The sequence below is a fragment of the Chlamydotis macqueenii genome, chromosome 2 (genome assembly GCF_036417535.1).
Source record: "Chlamydotis macqueenii isolate bChlMac1 chromosome 2, bChlMac1.mat, whole genome shotgun sequence".
NCBI classification, from domain to species: Eukaryota; Metazoa; Chordata; class Aves; order Otidiformes; family Otididae; genus Chlamydotis; species Chlamydotis macqueenii.
The window spans coordinates 30,547,955-30,572,712 of record NC_141557.1 but is presented as its reverse complement, the minus strand read 5'-3'; the positions used below and the strand labels follow the sequence as shown (position 1 = coordinate 30,572,712).

The window sequence follows — 24,758 nt, the reverse complement described above, 5'->3', positions numbered from 1 at the left end:
GATAACTATTGGGCAATATTTAAAGCTAGATAAATGCCACTAGTAAAGAATTGTTTTCTTTGTTTTCCTGTATGGTTACATTGTTGAAGTTTTGGTGTATAAATCAAACAGTTCTTGAATTCCTTTGCTTAAAGTCTGCCATAACTCAGCAGATATTTTAAGGATTTTGCTTGCTTTAATATAATTTGGAAATGTTTTTATTATTTACTGAGTAGCTTACTACACTAGATAAGCTTGAAATGAAGAATTCTAAAATTTGGCAATTAATTCTATAGCCCTTGAGATATAGCTCTCAGACTTGAATTATTCTAAGTGAATTTTGAGAGAATTATATGTCAAAATATACACTCAATTTTTTTTTTTTTTAAAACCTGTATTTGGCTTGCTTAAGGGTGTATGTGCGTATGTAAAACTGTGTATTACTAAGAAACCAGTTAAAATAAAATTATCAGATTGTTATTTCTGTGTAGGGAACTATATACCTTCATATTCTACCATGAAGAATAAAATAAAACAAAATATTTTTTACTCTGTTCTTTACATGTATGTGTCATTAAAATTTTAGCTTCTTTGCCATCTTGAGTTCTTCCCTACTGTACTTTATTATCCTTCATTCTTCCCAGTGTTTTTCCTTTTATCCTATACATTACACTTCTCTGTTACTCTCTTTTTAGTCCCTCATTTGCTCATTTTTAACAAGAAACAGGAGTACCTTGCTTACATGGTTTTCTTTGAAAATACTAAGAAAATAGGTGTCTTTGAAATTGTTTGCTCTCACTGAGACCTGGATAGATAATGCTTCTGAGTAATGCCAATATGTCGACACTAGAGACTTACATTTTATCATAAATCAACAAGTTTGTGATATTAATAGCTTTTGTGATGTTTGTGATGAACTTCAAAGGGTCCCCTGTTTTGTTATAAATGATACACTCGTGCTCTCAAAGCATTCTATGATTTCTGGAATCACAGTGGGAATGTTCTTAAGTGTGGTAATATTGTTACAATGGGATTTATGATTAAAAAAAATTATGAGCAAAGGGAGAGATTTGTCAATTCATGTTGGAAAGTCTTCAAATATTAATGTTTTAGCTCAATATTTACCTGATCATTTTGAACCAGCACATACCAGAAAGCATAATAAATAAATAAATAAAAGGTTTTATCAGAAATTAGGTCTAAAATTTATCCTAATTTTTTTTCTATTCTATTCAACATTTGAACAAGTTATCTATCCTTCACAGTATTGTACTGTAGTTAACTTTGAACATCTTGTGAGGCCCATAAGCACAGATCTGTCTCATAAGCAATTTTTATAATTTCTGCTACATATCTTCTAGTAATTTTTATGTGCTTGTTTTCCAACTTTCTTTGCTCTATTTTTCTTTCAAATCCACTTGTGATTTTTAGAGGTGTAAATTAAACCATTTATTTGCCTCCTGTACATATTCCATCTTTAATGTACACCTAGATTTATCTGACTTTTATATTTTTAATGTTATTTTTTCAGTACTCATAATCTGTAGCATACTTAAATGATGTCCTCCTTATATCATCATCCTTGTATGTTACCACATAAACAATTCTTTAGTAATCCAGTAGTCATGAGCAAAAGGAATGAATGCATGACATCATGTAAAATAATTTCAGTTGACTTATTTTTTGAGTATATGAATTACGCCTTTCAGGGCACTTATTTAGGGATGAAGAAAAATAAACTACAAGAGGCATGATGACACTACTCAGTGTGTCTAGAATTTAACAAATAATTCTGTCACAACATTCTTAAATTAATGGTGCACATTGCAGCAGATAAGTACAAGACTGATTTTGCCATACAGTATGTTGAATCATTACTGAAAAAGTATGAAAGTATGTGACTCCTGCCTATACATGTTCATTTTTTTCTATGACTATGTTTCATTTTCTCATTAATATTTTAGAACCATTAGATAAGATTTCAGAAGTAAATATCGTTGCAGTGGTATTTGCAGGGTACTCTAACTAGTGAAAATAAGTCATTTAAACTGCAAATGATTGTATTTGGCTCAGAACTGATACATGGGAGGAAGGCCGCCTGAGTGAAAACTAGAAGGAAAATATAGAAGACATGAAAGAAAACTAGGTGAGTAGTGAGAGAGAAGAGCAGAGGAAATAAGAAGTGAACCTTTCCTGTTTTACCGTTAAGTTATCTCAGGTGGCTCTGAAAAAAGCAGCTAACGATTTCAATTCCAGTAGCACAAGCAGTCCTGCCCTCTGGCTCCAGCCTCTTCCCCTCGCTGCCCAGCTAATTGGGTTGGCCAGCTGGTTGGACTAATGCAGCCCAAGATTTTTCTTCAGATAAGTGAGTTGATGTAGCTTGCCATGCAGAAAGAAAGATTTCTAATGTTGAAGCCTAGGGGTGGTGGAAGTATGATGAAGCTGGAGGTGTGCAAGAAAAGGACTTCTGCTTTTGCTAATAAAGCTGTGATCTTAACATGATTGTTAACTGTATCCACAATCCAGTAAGTACAAGATTGCAGCTATTGGTACGTTGAAGTTGCGTGTTACCAGTCTTTGTTTCATATGGAAACTATGTTATTTTTCTGGTCATTTAAAGGTATTGTTCTCCCTCCTATTGTAATTTAAGTCCTTCCAAGATACACTCCTGGAGGGTCTCTCCTGGTGTCCTTTCCTTCTCCAAACAAGACAATAATTTGAAATTATCAGAGTTAGAAAAGTGACCTTTTTCTTCCTGTGGGAGGTGGAACAATACACATTTCTCAGCATGCATTTTCTTTTCCTTGTGCTTTATGTATTTCATATGGATGGTTAGGTGAAAGAAGCAGATTTTTTTTTGGTTTTTTTTTTTTAAAGAAAAAAAGTGATTATGTTGGAGGAAAGTTTTGGGTCTTAAGAACGTTGTCTCTTGGGTGGAGGTCGAAAACCTTGATGATAAGGCAGAGATATTGTATTTGACTGGTTATAGACAGTAAACTGAGGAGCTTGACAACGTATGGAGCCATATCCTATACTAGTTAGTTTTCTTTAGGCTGATTACTTCATGCCTGTGTAATGTGATGATCATGTGTATTACTAAAGCCAAATAATTTTCGGTCAGACTGGGCCCAAAGTCTCCTAACCACCTGGAGGCAGCAGAAGACATTGCTTGTGTGTTCAGTTATGTGACAGTTCAGCAGACATGATATGTAAAAATAAATCTGTGATGATGGTGCACCTCTTCAAAGTGTTTCCATCCAACTGCTCTGGTTTGGCATCAGCCAGTATATTCCATGAGCTGATTTTGGTCAAGCACTGGCTGTTACTTGACAGTAGTACTAATGAGGAGCAAGTAGAAGTGAGAGCCATTGGCATGCTGTTGGAACTCTTGTCTTAAATGTTTTCACCAACTCTCATAGTGGCTGCAACTCAGTACTGAGAAAGACTCTTAAACTAAGGGCTAGGAGTGAGGAGGCTGGAGGAGGAAATACAGATTTCTATCTTGATGTGCTTATTTACCTTTTACCTTTGTTTCAGCTAAGATGTTGTATCTGAGAGTGAACCTCTTCATCGACTCCTCCTGCACTGCAACTTCCTGGGCTGCCTGGCTGTGAAAGCGTTGGCAGACATGCATTCATTTACAGATAGGAAGGACAGAAATCTAGGACAACTTTCATTGGAGAAAAGAGAGAAAAAGGGAGGCTGTACATACCTGTGATATTTTAAATGAAAAACTTTTTTTTCTTTTCTGTTTTACATGGGAATGTAGTGCATTAGAAATATAACCAACTTCGGAAGATATATATATCTTGTGCTACAGGGTGTAATTTGGCCCTTAACTACTGAAGGCAGACATGAACTTAATAGTGGTTGAATTGTTTATTTACTACTCCAGAGTATCTGAACTTGGTACATGCAGATTTTCTGAACTTTTGGAGGCAGTATTCTGTACCAACTGCACTGCTTCTCTGATCTTTTATTCAATTCTGGTGTTTCTTACGAGGGTATGAGCTAATTAGTCTGGATAAAACATATAATATCTCTTTATTAAAGAACTGATTTGCACTGTATTCTGTGTTCCACAGCAGTCTCTCTTAGTGTGATATATTACCACAGTACTTACTTCTCCTTTCATCATACAAAGACTTGCTGTTACCTCACTTGTTTCTTAGCGTAACTTGCCAGCGTTGGAATACTGACTTACGAGTACTGACTTAAAACAAACATTTACTCATAAGAAGTTATTTCCACATCAACGATAGTTTTCTGCTCTGTGGCATTTTTCCTTGGTCCCTTGTATGATCATCTGTGCCACATTTCAAAGAGCAGCATATCCCATATTTGGTTTCCATTAAGGTGAAAGCTCCATGCCCTGTGCTGTGATTTACAACCTCAGCATTTAGGCAGTCTCTGTGCCCTAACAAGATTTGCTGTTGTGTTTAAAATGTATTTTAGAAATGAAGCTGAGGATGGAAGGAAACTGTTGCCTTATGATAAAAAGCCTTGTCAACACACATGGAATTAAACAAACATGAGTTGTAATCTGTATTTTGTACGTTAGCTTCATTCAGAAAAGTCCGCTGTACCATGCAGTGTAGCCCAGGGACTGGACTTTTAATATTCTTGACAACTGCCCTAAGGGGAATAATGTCCCTTAGAAAAAGTCACAGTAAAATCTGGCAGTAGATTAAGTTAGTTTCCATTTAGGTGTGACAGCAGAGTCATTACTGATTTTAGACTTAGCCAGTTTGAGAGTCGGCTTCACCACCATCAACTAAAGACTATGATGTATAGTTCCAGATGCTCTGGCCAATTGACCGTAAAATTGCTCCGCATTTCTGGCAGAGCAGCCAAGCTGGAGCTTTTAAAATCTCCAGTCCTGGAGCTCAACACCCTCCCCCCTCTGCTTAAAAGCTGCTCATTATTCTTCTTCTGCCCGCTGATCTTAGCAAAAGAAAAACTTCTGGAATCAATTAGAAGTGTCTGCACTTGATGAGATTTGCACGTGAGTTCGGAATTGCGAGGCTTTGATAGTGTCAGCCAACAGCTGCAGTTTCAGGTGGTAAAATTGGGGAAGGAATTTTCCAGGGTTTATTTACAATCATAAAATAAAACAAAAATCAAGACAAGTTGGAAACCATCTAATGTGTCGTTAAAATGAAGCCTGAATTGGGTTACATATTTATTTTGTCTGAAAAAGTAAACTGGTGGTTTATTATCAGGATCTTTTCAATTACCGTGCAATTATTAGGCTGTATAGAGTGGTTGTAATAAAATGCAAGCTATGGTCTGCTTGCTGCAGTTTTAACTATGAAAGAAGCATCTGCTATTACTTTTGTCACTTTAATTACTTGACAAGACAAGGAGGTAGTCATGCTTAATAGAAATCAGAAGCATGCAGTCAAAGATGAAGTGAAGGTGGTACTCTGAAGATAGAAAATACGTCTTCACAAATAATGTCTGAAATTTTTCTTTTTGTTCTGTCAACATTTACACTGATAGTTGTAAAGTTTATTTTCTGACTCTTCTTAGCCCAAAGCAGTTAGTGATTGGCTTGTATCTGTATGCAATGTTTGCATTTTAAAGATAACTGCCATGCCAAATGAAATTACTTATGTTTAGTTATATGTCTGAGGGTGTCTTTGTAAAAATGAAACTGTGCCTTTTCGCACACATTGATACTAATTTGCATTGCAGGCTGGTTTGGTAAATAAGTCAAAGCATAATTTTTCTAAAAGCCAGTAATGCCATCAAACTGCATTCTTTTCTACATCATAATAACACATGGATAATAATAGAAATCTCCATACCAGTGAATTGCTTCACTGATATTAATCTCTGGTAACAACTGAGATACTCCACATGGGTAGATGTTTCTGTCTGTGTAATTGCAGTTCCAGTACTAGAGTACTAACTGGTTTTTGTTGCTTTTTTTTTGTTTTGTTTTCGTTAATGCACAAATGCATGTATTTGTTTCATACCTGGATTTCTACTGCAGAGGTAGTACTGTTAGGAAAACTAGTGTGTAGAGTTCTTTTTTTTTTTTTTTTAAAGAGCTTAAAAAAGTATTTCGGGTGAAGGAGCACTCAGAGAATGCCTTGTTTGCAGTATTAGTCATCTATGTAAGCACAGAGGCACCTCTGCATCACAGCACAAGCAGCGCTGGTGTACACTGGAGTGAAAGGCAGACGTACAGGCAGACCCCGGGCCATTTGGATTATGTAGGGGAGATGCAAAAGCAGTCAGAGCAGACTCGTGTTTCTTATGCTTGACAGAGCCAGTGCTTACTGATAAGTTTACATTCTTATACATTTTACATTCAAACTTGATTTAAAGTATCACGTACTGTAAAGCACATTGCAATCTCTAAGAGTCAAAGGTGAAGGTAAGATGTGATTACTTTGTCCTGAATGAAAGACACTGACTTACTTGCTGATATTTCCCATCCGTGCACATGGTGTGGGGAGAAGCAGAAGATACCTTCTGCATCCGTCAGGCCATGTCCCTCAATCATGCTGAGCACCCTGGGGCAGGGAGTCTCCCAGCCCTGCCGTGCACGGCCGGTCTGTACATTTGCTCTGTGGCCTAGCTGTCTTTAGCATATCAAGCTCGCCTGTGTCTATGTGTTTATTAGGACAGCCTGGTATGCAAAATTAGTAGACTACTTTCCAAAATCAGGATAGTCTGCCACCAAAACTATTGCAACTGGCAGGTGGGAATGGTCCTAACCTTACAGAGAGGAGAGCTGTACCTGTATTTCCAAGACCATGAAGGCAGATGGCTTAGTTTGAATTTTATCCTCAACATGACAGGCAGAGGGATTGAATTAGCTTTTAGGAGATGACAGTTTTAATTAAGCTAGCTGTTTCTGATATAGAGTAAATCTGGGTTTGGCAGATACAAGGTGACCACAAACCACCTAGTATTTGAAGCATTTTGGATATTTTTGTCTCACAATATTTAAAAAGAGAAAACTCAAATGTTAAAAAGACATGTAGTCTGGAGTTACTCAGTTTGGATATCTTTCATTAGAAATGGAGGTACAAGATTATTCTTCCCATAAATGGCCCTTCTCGCTTCTGTAACAGTGAGCAGAACATGGCAACTGCGAAAACTCAGCATTTCTGGAACAGAATGTCTCTGCAGGACCCACAGAATCGGACTGTAACATAGACCATTGGAAAGCCAAATCAATACCTGTGTTTAGGAAAGCAGAAATTAACTCAAAATATTCCGTAATATATTTTATTAGAATTGATGATTGAATAAAGAATCTTTTGCTCAGTCTGGTTTTTTTTTCGGAAGCTTCTTACGAGCAGCAAAGAAAGTGAAGCTCAGTAAAAGTCAAGCTTCTGTTTTTCTACTAGCAGCACCTGAAATAACCACAGAAAACTAGTTCATTACATCTGGGCAATTGCTTGCTAAATTCTAACAAGCCAGTGCCTCTTGTCTGAAGTGGGCAATAGATCAATGAGATAAACCACAGCACAGATAATGGCTTGATTTTTTTCTTTATTACTGCTTTGTTATATCATTAATTTGTACGAGTTCTGTTTTCTATGATGTTTAGAGTCGGGGAATACAGATAAAGCAACAATGCTATATTTATTTTTATATTTAGGTATTACGCAAGGCAAAGAGAATATTTTACAATTTCATTCTCCTGCCAATGTCAAATAAAAAATTGCCTGATGAAAGAAGATTAGCAAATGCTATGTTTAACAACTGATTCCCAAATGCAGAACACACAAAACACTTTGTATGTTTAAAAGTTGGAAATAGGTGTTGTGGGAAAAAAAAAGTACATGTAAAGCTGTAGTTATCACTTGAAACTAAGGCAAAATAGTGCAGTAACCCCCTATGGAGTCTGGGAGTGATCACATCTGTCCTGACAGAATTAGTTTGGTTTATCTTCATATGGAGCCCATGAAATGCCTGGAATAGGTTGTTTATTTTGCTGATTGGAAGCTAGTACATAGTTGAAAATGCTTGGTTTTAGTTTGAACATTTTCAGTTTTATAGAGAAAATGATGCTGTATTTTGTCCTTAGCTGTTACCTGAATTCATTGCACATCTGCACAAGATTATAAATCTCTAGATATATTTATTTCTCTTCTTGTTGGCTTCATGTAAGTTGGCTACAAAGACCTGTCAGATATTAGGAAACAATTAAAAGTGGCAGTTAAGCAGGATGTTAAGAAGCAGAATCTGACCATTAACTGCACAGTTTTATATCTACATGTCTCCATACCTCTCTTCACTTTCCTTTTCCTGCGAGCAATCTAGTTAGATTGTAACATTTTAGGGCAGATACCCCCTTTGTACGTACATAAAAAGGTCTACTCCACTTCTGTGCACTATGTAAGCAATGACTAGGGCTGCCACCATCCTAGTTAAATGCTTGGTCTGAAAAATATTTGAGACTTTTCTAAGTAAAAGATTTCGATTTTTAACTTTCCTTTCTCCCTCTCTTCCTTTCTCTTTCTCTTCCCTTGTGTTACTTTTGGTTTGGTTTTTTTTTTCTGTGTGAAAAAGGAAAAGATACTAAAAAGAAATTGAGAGGATTAATTTGAGGATTTGCACAGAGGAATTCATTTAAAACTTTAATAATAAAAAGAAAAAAAAATAAAAAGGCTCATGAGGAATTCCCAAAAAAAGAACTGTTTAAACCAGTTTTAACAATTGTCTATTTGTATTTTAGGCCAAGATTTCTGATCAAATCTATTTACTCCAGATAGAATTGTTCATACCATTTTATGGCCCTCTGTGAGTAACTTCAGGGTAGTGAACATAGTTTGTCCTATCTATATGCCAAATATTTGAATTGGTCAGTAAAGACTCACAACTCTACCGGAATCTCAAACTGCCGTTGCTCAATGTGCTCTGCCTTGTTTACTCAAGTAATAGAGGGATATAGGAAAACTTTATTTTCTGTTTCACTAGCCAAATAAAAAATAAATAAAGTCTCCAAAATAATTTGGTCCATGAAAACTGGAAATCCTTTCACTGCTTTTGCAAAATGGAAAACGAACAGAAATAAGTGTGAGGCTGGAGGCAGGTGATTAGAATGTTTCATTCTACTTGGACTAATACGCTTCTATTTCACTTTGCAGTTGTTTTGTTTTTTCCCCCACTATTATAAAATGAGAACAGTCAAATGCCGGAATAAAGTGTTGCCTGTAACAAAAACATCTCATTTAAATGTCTTTGCTTAAAATAAAATCAAAAGTCTTAAACTTGCTGGAAGGTAATTAATCTTGAAAAAACACACTTAAAGAAATAAATTATTTGATAAAATTGTCCCATCTCCACTTCCAAGAGCAGAGAGAGATTAGTGACTGTCTTGTCTAAGCAGCTATATGAGGATCTTGTCATTGCAAGTAAGAAGCTTTCCATTAGCAGAGGGAAACTGGATATTAAATAAAGCAAACACTGTCAATTTTTAACACAATCCTTGGTATTGGTAGAATATTAGTGCCTGAGATTCAGATCAGATTTTTCATGCTCTGATTTTTTTCTGTCACTATACATTACTCAAAGGTGGCTCACTTGAAACAGACAGATAATTCTAGAATAAGAAATTCTCAGTAGAGGCTCCATGAAGATCTTGGAAAACCCTTTCATAGCTTGAAGGAGAGCTAGAGTCATCTATGGGGGTCGGGGGGGGAAATCTGTCTTTTACGTGTATATGTGGTGCATAGTTGTCAATGATTTATATCAAAGAATAAGAAATAAATGTAAATAATAGCATGGTATATTCTTATGTAACTTTTTTTTCCCACTGTAAGGTCAATTTATACATTGTTACTCTGATTAAGAACAGGAATAGAACAAATACAGTTTTATACCCTTATTTTTAATATAAATTGATGCTATCTTAACTTCATGTTTTTGAGTATCTTATTGGACTGTTTACTAATTTCTGCCAATTTCTTATAAAAAGTCTCAGTCCACTAGATAAATGAAATCTGCTCCTTCCAGCAACGTAAAACTGGCAGTTCCGCTCCTGGCTAGTGGAGAGTTAAGAAAGAGGAAAATTAGATCTTTAGTAGAACCAGGTTTATTTTTTTGGCTTGTGAACTCTGTGGCTTTCAGAACTTATTAGCATCAAATAAAAATCAAAAGCATCAGATTGCAAAACTAACAAAAATAATAGCTGTGAAAGCAGCATGCAAGCAAAACTGGTCCATTTTTCCTGGACAGTCCACATAAAATCTGCCCAACCAACTACTTTACATCCTCTACTCTTTTTTTTTTTTTGTGGGAGATCACATTATGTTATTGTTATGATTTTATTTTGCTTTGTAATGTGCAGTAATCCATACTATTAAACTCTACACAAAAGCATATTGCTACTGTAAAATCTGCATGCGTGAGACTGTGGGTATTTGGGCATATATGCCAGTAATTTCAGAGAACCCATAATATATTTGCAGCAGAGATTCTGATTTTGAAAACTCTTTGTGTGTGGGCAAATGTTTGCCGCTTGGCTAAGACAGTGTCTTTACAATGCAAATCATCATTGGAAAATTGTGGTTGAAAGGGAACTGTGTTGTTAGTTTAATTGCTAATAAACTGAAGCTATGCTTAATACCTTTCAGAACAAACAAAAAAAAAAGGTAGGTTTTCTGCTGAATGCCTGTCTGTTTGAAGGAAAACTCAGCTAAGACAGGTCACACTTTTGCCTTCAGTCCAAGGTGTGGTCTTCTTTGGGGGAAGGACTTGGAAATGGGTCACTGTCAAAGTGTGTTATCAAATGGAACATTATTCATTGTTGGACAAAGTATACATATTCAAATATTAGCCAGGTTAAAAGGAGAGTGGAAGGAAACTATGTGGGAGAGAAGGCAGACATGACAGACCCTCTTCAGCCCATGCAGGGCACAGCTGGTCCAAAGGACACCCGCAATGACCTGGGAGAGAGTTAGGGTAAGAATGGAAAGTAGGGAGGATCTGTGCATTCTCCCAAACTCCTTACTTCCTTTGTAAAGGAACTGGAACGATAAGAAGTTGCTTCTCTGATCCCACCCCTGCAATATTGTAAAATTCAAACTTTACAGGGAGAGTGGGAAATGAAAGAAGAGCCTTGGGTTTATACAGCATTATCTGCATAGCTTATATTACATCCTTCCAGCTCAGCTGCCCTGATTTCTAAAGTATTTAGTCACGTCCTTGCAGACAGATTATCTCTTTGTAGTTTGGGGACAAGGTCGAGGAACCATGGTTGGATATACTATAGACACATGCTAATCTTATTTCCCCAGTGCTCATGACTTCCTGAATCAGTGATTGAAGCCTGAATATGGTGTTGGATTGTTGTTTTGTCCCAGACTGCAGAGGAGACATTGCTGTTGTCCATATTCATTAGCAGAAATTTTCTCTCTTAATAGTTGTATGAAGTCATCAAGACTGCGGGTTCAGCTAAATGTTGTACTAATGCCAGGCAAGAATGCTGCATGACTTTTCTCCACCATCGTTTCCCTATTACGGTTAATGCAGTCCATCTTACTGAAACTGAAAAGCCATTGCCAGTACACCTCTTAAATTATTCTCAAGCTGCCAGCTGTGCCATTTGACTTTGATCCTTTCTTTCATGGTAATTGTCATGCTGAAATGTAAAACTAAAATATATTCTGCACCAAGTGCCACCTTTTCATACTTTGGGAGGATATTCGTCTTCATGAGATTTCTGCAGACTTTATGTGCTATTAGTAGTCTTCTCTATGTGCTATTGCTGCCATCAAGTGTAATTATATAATTATGCATGTGCAACTATTCATGTACAGTAATTTTTAAGGAACGCCAGCTCTCTGGAGCTAGTTCTCATCCAGCATTTTCATACTGCTTAGCTTTAAAAATAACACTTAGCATTACATGAAACACTTCATTGTTTTATTTTAATGGGAGAAAAAAAATTGAAAAATTCTGGTTGAATATGCACTTTGAAGTATGTTGCTGAATGGAAGAATAGATTGCCTTTTTATTAGATGAAATTTGGTAGCTTAGTGACTTACTTTCCTGTTTTATTTTGCTCTCACTGTTAACATAGTTGAGAAGAACTGTCACCAATGTAAATAAATCCCTCCATTAGCGGAAACAATTGTGTTTGCCTTACTGGTGTTATTACATGCTAAGACAAAAAGCTCTAAAATATTCTTCTGGCCAAACTGGTTTTTAAAAATGCTTTCCAAATATAAAAATTGATATTATTTCTGATTAAAACATATTTAGAGATGGAAGTACTTTGCAACTGTTTGTTTAGTGCTTTAGGGATCTCATTGTTAACATTTGGGTGGTTTTGACCTTCACTGTATTAAGGAAGCTGTCAGAAGCACCTTGCTGTCCCTTCACTCTACAGTAGCAAATCCATATTTTAATGAACCCATGAGAGGCTGGACTGCAAGTGGCAAAATGCATCATCACTACAATCACTGTTTGCAGTGTGCTGCTTAAGAGTAAATATTTCCGTTATTAACTCTGAAGTCAAACTGGTTGGCATCCAGGTTCTAACGGCTGTTCAAAGTTCTGTCAAGTCCCAGAGCAAAGTGATAGTCTTACTTCCAGGCACGTACAGCGTCAATATGAGATAAAAGGCAGCAGATGAATGTGGACAAGCATTAGGACCATTGGAGGAGAAGTCACAAAGTATTTCTATGAAAACTGAGCGTGTTGATAATGGGGGCTAACAGAGTTAGCTTAGGGAACAGAGAGATATGCTGAAAAGATTGTTAAAATGTTGAAAATTAGCATACTTTTGAGACTGGAGCCAAAGGAAATGTCCATAGAGAGAATGACATAGCCAAAGGGACAGTCTCAGACACCCCTTTATTTCAGTAGCATTCTAGGAGGACATCAGTGAGGTATAAAGGTTTTGGCACAGAGAATTGCTGTATTGGAGATCTGAGAAGATAAGGGCCTGGATGAGAATCCTAGATTCATGAATGAGTAAGACTAATTATCTCAGATATGTTGTTAGGAAATAATCTGCACATGTGGCTATGGGGAATCTCAGGAGAGATGGGAATCGAAGATGATATATAAACAGTGATGATGGTATCTAGAATTATAGGGAAAGGATGAGATAAAATTTAGTTGGAAGCAGAGAAGGTAAATAATTTAAACTGTATTTATCCTAAGCTGCCAATGAGACACACAATAATATTGAGAAGGCTGCAATTCAGTTGGCAAAGGGAGGGGGATAAGACTTGGAGAAGAGACTGGGATCTGCGTAGAAATGATAGAATTTGTGCTGGCGATAATAATAATATCTAGAGCAGAACAAGGACAGAGCTTGCACAAAAACTTGGTGTATCTGAGCTGTATATAATGCCATAAAAACTTGATGTATCTACTGAACCTTACATAAAATAAATTAAAAATAAATTCTATTTATACAAGATCTACACTGTAGATCTTTTGAGTAAAAGAAAAAAAATGATAGAAATACATTTTATTTAAAGAAAAAAATGACCAAATATACAACTGATGAATAGATTTATCCTTGCTGAATTCAGTGATATGAATTTTTTATTTTTGAGCACATGAAAATGGAATTTTCTGGCAACTGGAACCAAATGTGGTCCCTGGTCATGCTGCAATAGAGTGTCCTAATACTGCAAACAGGCTTCACTATTGTCAGAGAGAATTGACTGAGGATTCATCTGTGATATAACAATTGTTCAGCCACCAGTGTCTTCTGCCAAAGCAGGAATAAATTGAAGTAATGTTGAGAATTCAGTAAACAATGCTTGTGACAAATCAATAGCCAGAAGAATTGGAGATCAGGGTGCTAAAAGGAATTAGATCTTTGCTATTAGCTGTCCTGGTTTGTGCATACAAGAATATATAGACACTTGCCTTTAATCTGGGCAAAACTTCATTTATTAGCTCTCTTCATATGAAAAAGGACCCTCTAAAATAAACCTTAGTATTTACAAACACTTCCAGAAAGAAGGAAAGAACAAACCTCATAGGAAATCTGAAGTTATATATGAGCAACAATGAAGAAAGGTTTCAGGAAAGAGCTTAAAATAACTGAAGTGCTAGTGAGACATAAGGACACTGGAAGGCTTTATGATGGGAAGAGGTGAGGAAAAATAAAGTGATGAATTTGTGTGAAAGGATGTAATAGAAGGAAAGGAAGGAGAAGATAAAGCAACCTGATTTGTAAGGTAAATGGGAAAATGTTATGAAAAAAAAATTCATCGCTAAATGGTATTGTTATCACATGTTTCTAGGAATCAAACATTAGTAGCTATTCACTGGATTATTCTCATTTAGTTCTTCTAATATGTGAAAACAGTGGTAAAACTAAAGTGAAAATTAAGTCAACACAACAACTGCTTTAGAGTTTAGTAACAGCAAGCCTGGTGCAATTCTTTTTAAAAAGTAAATTGCATTCTGAAGTGAGATAATCTGAGTTGGTAGGCTTTTTTGTAAACAAGAGAGAATGAAGATGTATTGGCAAATATTTATGGTGAAAGTGGTACACACTCCCTTTGAAAATGCTTTTATTTTTTTAGACCTGTAACCCAGTGCATGATTTGGGACTATTCTCAAGGATCTACCATGCCTGAGGCAATGGCTCCAAAGTTTCACTGTGAGAAATATAGAGATGCATGCATTTCAGAAGTAGAAGATGTTGTACTTTGACTTATATTTACATAGATTATAGAACCCAGCTGAAATGATTGGCTTCTTGAAAAGCAGTGCAGCAGGAAAAGACTCAGATGATTATAACATCTACTGTGAAGTTTTGCGTGTGATATTAGTATTTAAAATAGCCATAATATGTACTTTGTGTGTTAGTGAAAAACATAATTTGGAAGTGTTTGCATCTGACAGTGATCTATTTTAAGTAAAAGAAGAATATTGTTTAGGTGCTAGTGAGAAGTGTGAATATTGTGATTGGCTACTGCACAGAAACTTGCAGACAGGTAATATGTGGAGAGCAAATGAATTGCTACTGTGTAAGCTTAGAACTGTAGATGCAAAAGCTAAAATAATATTTACCTATATATGGTATAATGAATCTTTATTGGCACCTGGTATTCACAGACTATTTGAAAGGTGGTATTGGCCAGACACAAGTTATTTGGCAGAGATCTTGCATAGTATGTATTTGCAGAGCCTGTCTGCATAAGGATGCTGGCAGGTTTACCCTGATTTCTATTCCAGGTGACAAGTTTCTATCCAAGCGTATGAGTGATCAAATATTTTCCACTGGAATCTGGGCACTGTAAAATTTCTGAAGCTGAGTAGAAAAATTGCAGGATTTGCTTAAACTATAATAGCCTCTACATACCAGTGTGACGGCAAAATATTTCCACTTGGCCAACATCAGGGCAAACTGCGCTGAATTGAACTGAACATTTTTCTGGAAGACTGCTGGTATTTTGTTGCCACTTGTCAATGGCATCTTCTCTTAGCCTAGAAGCTGTGATCGCCGTGGTCTTCAGTTAATTTCTGCGTGAAAATTAAGCAACAGCGATGGAAAGTACTGGTGCGCTAACTTTATTTACCAAAGCAAAGAATTCGGTCCAAACCAGATGAAAGCTATACCATAACCACATTGGCTTATTTTTTTCCGATGCAAAGCCAATTAAGAAATAGAACAGTTTCCATTAGTTTATTTGTCTTTCCTGGAGCAATTACAATTGCTAAACTTTCCTAAACTATACAAATGTGGAGTCTCCCCTTGTGACAGGTTGTTTAAATTTATAACTAAAGCTAGCATTTCCATCTCCAATAAAAGCCAAACAGACATTTAATTATGGTGCGTGACATTTCTGACTAAAATAGAGCCAACAGAGCCTGTCAGACAGCCCTCATTGTTCATGAATTTTGAACAAATTGGGGATCTGTGAATTTATAGCCAGGTTTTTCTCTACTATTGTTTAAAATAGCACACATGGAAAACACTCCATGGGTGTGTTGTAATTCAGCTTTAATGATGTAACACTTGGTTTCAGTCAATTGTTGGAGGACTGCAGTAACGCTGGTTTAGTGCTTCAGACATCGCATGTTCCTTAGCAATTATAGCCCAGCTTTCAATAATGGCTGTTGGCGGGATATCCACAAGTGAAGTCATAGCAATTTTGAAAAAGAGCTAATAAAAATACACCTGCCTTGTAGTGGAAAATGAGCCTTTAATATCTTTGCTTTGAAGTTGAGTGAAGCCCAAAGCATTAACTAACAGATACTAGTATTATGATGCAGTAATCCACTCCCCCAGGGGAAGTCAGGGGATTGAAGTATGAAAGGCTGCTATTTTCTAGTCACATATTTTTTAGTCACCGTAACATCATGAAGGAAGAATGGGAATAAGGAGGTGATAATAAAAATTGGAAGGGGTGTTAGCTGTAAAGTTAGGAATACATGAAGCCATCACAAACCATAATTCAGGGATGCTACAACTTAAGTGATGTATAACGAGTCAGTTTTTAATACAATTCCTTGTTTAAATACATCCAAATCCACTTTTTGTAAGAACAATATATGGAATATTAGAACAGTGTTTAAGAAAAAGAATAAGAAATATTTTTTTCACACAAGATCTCAGCTTTCTATTCTGGATCAGTTTAGCTTTTGACAGCATTTTTCACAGCCACTGAATATTTGCGGCCATTAATAATCCTCAGTTGGTTTTCTTCACCAAAAGATCTAGGGTGGATTCCTTTTGTTAAATTCTCTTTTATGTTCTCTCCTGATATACTTCATATGTTTTGAATTATTTTTCATTTTAGGAAGCATGTGTTGTTACATCGTTGTGGCATATACAGTCAAGTTACCTGTCTTTCTAGGGCAGTCCATAATGCAGTAGTTATATGCAGTTATAAACTTCTGTTTGGGAGAAGTGTAACAAAATACATTTTCAATAGAAATGGTGGGAAAAAATCCAACCTCTTTAACTGCTTCTAAAATGAGAATAGGAACTTGGAGGATCCATTCCTGCCTATTGCTAAATTAGTGGCTGCTTAGGCAAATGACAGAATCTTTCTTTGTGTTGGTTTAACTGAGTGGGAAACACATCCAAGAATGCCCACATAATGATGCGTTTATTGGGTATGATTACTGTGTTTGTAAAGAGCCTCTAGAATTACACTATGAAAGGCCTTAAGCACTTGGAAGTTACACTGTCGAAGGAAACACGGTTCCTTGCATTCTTTTTATTCTGCACAAAGCTTCATGGTCTATTGTGGCGCACTTCTCCCATCGCAGAGATGGCTGTACTAGTCTTAGTGTAGTGAACATGCCTGAGGAAACTTTAAGCCAGGAAAGTATAATAAGAGCTCAGCTTAGGCTCCCAGCTGTTTGGTGTGATATGTTATGCGGCTTTTCTGCGATCACTGCTGTTGCAATTAAGATTCAAACTGCAAAAACAATTGTATGGGTATATACACAAACCGGCCTCTTTGTCATAGTTAGAGGGGAATGGGAAATAAAGTCATTAGTATATTCTTAGCGCAACAAGATTAATCTGGAAATCAGCAGAGCTACTTCCGTATTAATCACTAGATATAATTTATGAAAAAAAAAATCTAAAACATTTTGATGAGGGTTTTTCTGCAACCCCAAGCACAACTCAGGAACCTGCAGGATACAAATCTTACAATTAGACCTTCAGTTTCTGCTGGCTTCAGTTTCTGGAGGCTCTTCTTCTTAACATAACCAGAATTTAAACTGTATGCCTTCAGGGCTGGATTGCTCTTCTCGCATCCTCACCCCCACCAACATAGTAGGGTCCTCTGAGGAGAGAGGTGAGAGATAAAGGGTGCTTCACCCCATGCTGGCCTGATCAAACACCCTTCCCCGCTAACACAGGAAGAAACATTCATCAAAGGGATATCACTTGAGTATGAGCCTACAGAGACATGCACACATGCTTAACTTCACGTTAATGGGACTATTTAGGTGCGTGAAGTTAAGCATGTGTTTTAAATCTTTGCTGGGTCGTAGTCGGTATTTTCCTTTCCACTAACCTGAGCCCTTACGCAAGGCAGTTACCTTACTGGTCTGAAATGCTGAAGTTTCTCTCTGTCTATCGAGAAGATTTTATATGTCTGAATTCACTTATTGATCTTCCCTAGTTGCCATGGATTTTTAATTTTATTGTGGCTGTGTTTTCTATTTTTGTTTAGGGTTAGTGGCACACTGACAAATTTCAAATAACTTGTATAGAGTTACTACTTTTTCAGAGCAAGTATTTATATAATTACTTTTCAAAGAAAATTCAAAATAATTCATATTTTATATTTTTAAAAACTCTATTATTAATAATGGTACTGACTTCTAACTTTTGTACTGATTTTCACTCTTGTATAAGTCCTTCAGCTTTCTCTCAACATTGCTATAAAACAACTGAAAGAATTGTCTATTTTACTAATTTATACTGTATTGTTTTAGGAGTGAGTGAGCTTGTGCAGAGGTTGGAAGAGTTCCTATTCAGCATTCAGTTTAGTAGAAACGATGTAGAGAAATGCTGAATCAGAGCAAAATTCAGCTCTGGAAGCAGGAAGAAACATAGCGAGTTTTTAAGCTACTGCCATGTTCAATTCCGTAGATAAATTTAAGTACGCTCTGCGTTCAGTGCTAGGTTTTGTTGTGCTGAGTAAACCAGATATATCAGGAAGCCGATCCGTCACACTTCTTACAAACTTCATAGTACTGTCACTGCATATTTTACTGCTGTTCTTTTCTTTGTAGAATTCAAGTGTGTAATTTGCGTCATTACTCTGGAAGTAAATTGCTATTGAGTCTTGACACCTGCCAGCACTGGTATTCATTTCAAGCTGTAAAGCACTACTTTGAAATAAATATTGGGAAACTCATTAAATGTTGTCAGCTATATAATCTATGTTAGCATATAATAATATAGCTAAATATTTCCGGATTCTGTTTTCTACTAAAAAAATGAATAAAACTCTTTGTGGATGCTTCTCTGTATTTTAAAAGCATTTTCTAAAGCTAAGTCTCACAATTTTTATCAGTGTTATACACACACTATTTTTCCCATATGTTCCTATGTGAAAAGCATGTACGGTTTCTGTTTTTATACTTAGAAAGTTCAACATCCAATTAAAGGATTAAGGGGGTCCAGTCTGACAAGAACGCTGAAAGTGAGATTCCCCTAGCCTTTGTTATTTCCAAATTCAGACATAAATGAAATTTAACCGAACTTTGAGACTGCATAGTGCTTAAAGTCAGTAGAACTTAGGTCCTGACCCTGGCTGATCCTGGATAACTCTCAGTCATTTCAGAGGGGTGGAGTGTAAATATCAGAGGAAATAATTTTTTTATATATATATTTTAGAGGTTGCATTGATATTTATGATCACTTCTGCTTTACTCATTTTTAACAGGAATCTCCCCTGCCTTGTGAGGCATTTTTATCTGCTTCATCTTTAGGTAGACTTTGTCTAACTGGCTTTAATGAATCTGAGCTGAGATGTGTCATAATGAAAATTATTCCTACAAATGTATTAAAACAAGAGTGTTTGTAATCACATATATTCAGCAGATGATTTCAGCTGGAAAGTATATATACATTAGTATTAGTTTCCTGTGGTGTGAATAGACTTATTTTTTAGAAGGTTGAAGGGAGAATGTGATAGGAAGAAAAACATTCTTATTAGATTGATGTGCTTTTCATATTTGTGGTCCCTCAAACCAGAGTCGCCAAATGCAGTTAGAAAGAGATTCTCAAATATTTTTTTTTTCCTCCAATGGTAACAAACTGCAACACAATAATACTTGCAAGGTAACTTGTGATCATCCCACCCTTTTCTTGAACTTCCACCAACTTTAACCCAAGTGAGTTCAAACTTCTTGTGACTTCTTCAAGTTTTCCCTTCAAATTCTCACTCTCGTCCTCCACACTCCTGACTGTGTGGAGTTAAGTGTCCCATCAGCTCCCCTTTCATCAGGGAGATTGATCTTGAGCCTGTGCCTGATTGCTTAAGTGTTCATTCTATCTGGCTGCTCCTTTCTCTCATTGAACTAATCTCTTAAGTTACTATTTAGTAATGTCTCCCTTAAGTCTTTTCTCAGGATCTGTTTCTTTCAGGGCTCCTGTAAGACAAGAACCAGTGTTAGAGGGCTGGCCAAACAGAAACATTTAGATGGCTACTAGTCTAAGGCACATACTATAAGCATACCTCACAATTGTCTCTTATCTGTAAGAAGTTCTTTGTCACTGTAGGTTATAAGCTCATGAGAAAAAACACAATTTAAGGCTTGTTTATAATACTTCACTTACTGAAACCCTGATCTTGATTTCAGCTGCAGAAGTTGACTGTGGTAAAATAGTAAACCAATAAGGCTACCCAAAATCAGTTGCTGAATTATAAGTTAATAGACACTGTTCTGGTTTGAGAAGATGTTTTTTTGGCCAAAGATGCATTAAGAATTTGCGAGGAGGGATATGCAGCCTCTGTAACACTGGACCCTGTCCTGGACCATGCAGTAGATGCTTTGCTGTTGCTGAGAAGGAGAAGCCCTGATGGCAGGCAGCAGTATCCTTTGTCCTGGAAATCAATCGGGGGATCATTCAAATAATATTAGAGAGCATTCTTCTAATGAAACCCTTGAATCTCTGAATGAGACTAGAAATGGAAACTAGCAGCTAGCAGGGGAGCGTATGGCTGAATTTATGTTCGGAGGACAAAAAAGAATCATAGATAACAGCCCAGGGGCATAAACTTTTCATGCTGAGAATTGTGGCCTCAAGCAGAGGTGTTAAATCAGCATTCTCAGGCTGCAAAATTTTGTGCTACCACTCAGACAAATTCAAGCTTCCTGTCCTGATGGAGCTGTCTGTTGGAAGCTTTGTGTAGAGACTCAGGGCATGATTGTATAAATTAGACCAGATTTTCTGAGGAGGAAATAATACAGCTGTGTACATTTACTGAGTCTTCTTTGGAGCGAAATGTCGTAATAAGGTATATGGACACTTTGCAAGGTCCTTTGAGGTATAAGCAGTCCAATTACAAAATGTTAGGAACCAGATCTCTCTTGTGGTTTCTCTAGACTATTGTCTTAACTCCAAAATTAGTAGCTGCTAGGCATATTAAGGAAGGGAAATTGCATATTGAAAATCTGCTAGTTAATACCCAATGACTAAGCATTAACCAGATAGTAGCAAAATTCTTTCTTTTTATTTGGCTATTGGTGATTAACTGTGCTTGTAGTTTTACGTGTACAGCTAACTTCAAGCGCAGGATGATAGCCACTGAACTTGAGCCTCTTAAAGCATTGCATTTTCTTGGATCTGCCTAATAAAGCCCTCCCATTTATGTATCCAAATCAGTTTAATCTAGGCATAAGTCCATGGAATAAAACATTCCATATTGTTGCCTTTTCAATAATAAATCAAATTTTTAATGTTTTCTGCTTTAATGTTTTACATTCAGAGTGGTATGAATCTCGACGTTGTAGCTTTCTCGTGTATTCTGTAGATTACACCTGGCTGCCTGACAGAAAGCTGTCAAAGTAAATGACCAGAATTAATTACCATTCAGTAGAGTAAAAATTAAACAGGGATGCGGAACTCATAGGAGCTCCACAGTGTAATATACTCCTATATAGCTCTCTAAGTTATGGTTCATTAGATGTGTAAATAAATCTTTTCAATACAGTTTGGCAGTATGGAAGTAAGTTGTCATTTTAAATTAAAATCTCATTAGTGAGCTAGTATATACCTCAGTATCTGAAATGCTTATTTTTGTATTGATGCGATGATATTGACTTAACTGTCGGTGTTTTCTAGTCACCTGAACTTGATAATAATAAAAAAAGATGTGAAGTGATTCTATTCATTTTGGATTTGAACTTTCTTATACCTCTTCACAGTGCTGCATACCCAAAGGAAAAGAATTCCTTTATTAAGTCTGAAGCCTAAAATTCCACTGCCTCAGCTCTTAAGAGGATTTTAGAAAATGAAGAACCCCGCCTACAAGAGAGGCTGAAGAAGGGAAAAATAGCCAGTTTACAGGCCTGGAGGGATTAATAAATCTTCCCATATTCCTTGGAATCCCATTGAACTAAAGTTACAGTGAGGCCATGGAGACAAAGGTCTTATGCCTTTTGCTTTCCTGATTAAAGTGGAAAATATAATATTTTGGAAAGCAAATGGTGTTTTTCCCCACTTACTTTATCTCTAAATCTCTATGTCACTGTTTGTTTTACAGATTGGAAATCAGAACTTCAGGTTAGGAAATTAATTTACCAAGTAAAACATTAATGATAATGTTTATGACACTATAGTGGTTAGAACATCCTACATATTGAAAGTACAAATTTCTGTGTTAATGGGGGAGAAGTTGGAAAATATTTCTGTAATCTAAAAGTACACTGTTTATGTCCATGCTGGAAAGACTGAAACAGATTGTCAAACTGAAAAGGTAGAACAGAAGAATTGAAGAATTTGCCTCTACTTAGATGGCTCATCTGGGAACTAATATCATGATAATACTGCTGCAGTGTGATTATTTAAAAAGAAATAATCTATTGAATGCAATGGAAGGGTTGGCTGACCTGTAGTAAACCTAGCTGGGAAGAACAGAAGAGAGGGGAGGTCAGTGGAGAGGGGATATGCAGCGGGGAGTAGAAAAAAAAGAGGTATTTTTTCAATAAAAGGAGCCATTTTAAAAAACAATTTTCAGCTAGGAGACAGATATGAAAGGGAGGGGAACTGTAGAACATGCCAGTAAAGGAAACAAGGAAAAAAAAAGTATGAAAAAAATTTCAAGAGAAAGACAATGTTTATGGTCCAACAGGAAATGAACAATAAAATCATAGTGCTTGTGAGATGAGTTGAAAGGAGAAAGTGGAGAGCACAGAAAGGCAAGCGAAGATAATGCCTTCACTTTCCACCGTAGCAGAATGGAAAGGCTGGTGAAGAAGGGAGTATTCCTGAATGTAAAATCGTGAGGGCAAAACGGTGATCTGTGTAGCTATGGGCCCATGTTACTTTGGCAATATGACATTAAAAATGGGCAAATTCAAGTTTCAAAGGCTGCCTTTGAAATTGCCAGACTCTTTATTAGAATGGCTTAAATCATGTGTTTAGGCTGGGTTACAGACTTGTAAAGGGTCCTGTGAACTGAGAACAGAATGCAAATGTGAATGAGTATTATAGGTGCTACTTACGTATGCTGGCATCTGATGGTCTCTTTTGGTGAACCGCATGTAGGCATTACGTCACTATGGGGGTTTGTTAGCGTTCATGTCCATGTGCATCTGACGTGCACAGATAGAACTGAATAAACAAGTTACAATGAGGGCAGAAAGCACCTGTGTAAAGACTTTTATGGTGAGAAAAGCAGAGAATGGAGCAGAGAATGTAACTCTCCTTACATAAGGAAGTAGAATGGGTCAATTTTCACTTGTGCGTTTGGTCATTCTGGCAGGCCTTTTTGTGTACTTTGCATACTAATACTGACTTGAGGATACTGTAAGGCTCAATCTTTGTTCTAGTAGCACATTACTTTCATGGAAATACTATTTTGTTTTTGTTTTGTTTTGTTTTTACTGGAAATTCCTGAGTTACCTTATAGAAAGGTGAGAAATTTCAAATGTACTTGCCAAAAGACATAACAGGAGATATAGTTTCAGCTCAAAAAGGAAAAAAAAAAAAAAAGCATAGACATCTCTGGGATGGGTTGTTGAGTATGATTTGGTGTAGTGGCATCTAATTTAAAGGCATCAAAGTATCTTATTGGAGCTGGCCCCAGGTGACTTATTTAAGTCTGTCTGTCATCTCCCATTAGCATGTGTGAGTTGCAAAAGGATGTGGGAACCAACAGTGGATTAAAAATTAAATGAAGCTTGGTTCTAATGTAAGGAAAATGCCTCCATCTACCACAGGGTCCTTCCACAGCAAATCAAAGCCTCTCTTTTCCACTCCCGAAATGTATGTGCCTTGTAGCCATTAGTTTATGTTATTGTTATAAACTTAATTTTTTTTTTGTTTTTAATTTAGTGCATACAGCTTTAATGACCATTCTTTATAGAAGGCTCTTTCTGTCAATAATTGTTTTCTTGTTGTTGATGCTATGAAGTTATCTGAATGTCGCAACATAATATGTACTCTCAACGTTGCCCCCAAACTTTGAGACATTCTTGTATCCAAGAGTAAGAGCAAATTCCAATAAAGATTTAGGAGCAAAATCTTTTTCAAATTTGCTTCATTATAAAGTTTTCAGGGAAGATGCTATGTGTCTTTTCATAAAATTTAATCTTAGAGATTTCAAACAGAAAGATTTAACAATATTCTTAGCAATGTGTTCTAGCAATTCATTTGTACATATTCAATAGGATTATAAAACAAATAATGAGAATACATGGTGCTAAATGTCTTCTTTCTACTCATAGTTCTAGTAAAAAGCATCCATCAAGTCACTGACATCTTCTTCCCCTTCAGTTGAAGTGTGGTGAACCATTTGTTAAAGCGCCAAGAAACTTTAAAAATCAAAGGTAAAGACAGGAAGGTCATTCATGGCTATTTACTCCCTGCTGAAATGAATACCAAAGAATGTTATCTCTCATGAAATTCCACTTTTGTCCACTTTTTTTTAAAGAGACAAATGGAGAAAACGAGAACACAGACATAAACTTAGAAATTGCATTAATATCTATGTGTTCAGATATATATAAATAAAATAGACGTGTATTTGTTGAACGTATGTAGTAACACACATGCGCAAACATGCTGTATATGAAAGAATATAACATACAATATGTATCATAGGAAACATAATAAAAAGTTAATTAGTATTTAT

At 36.3% G+C, this 24,758-nt stretch overlaps 1 protein-coding gene across 1 annotated transcript in view; it reads left to right on the top strand.

The window, feature by feature from the left end:
* Positions 1-24,758, top strand: part of AGMO (alkylglycerol monooxygenase) — a 188,475-nt gene that overhangs the window by 108,192 nt on the left and 55,525 nt on the right. The window lies entirely within an intron of this gene.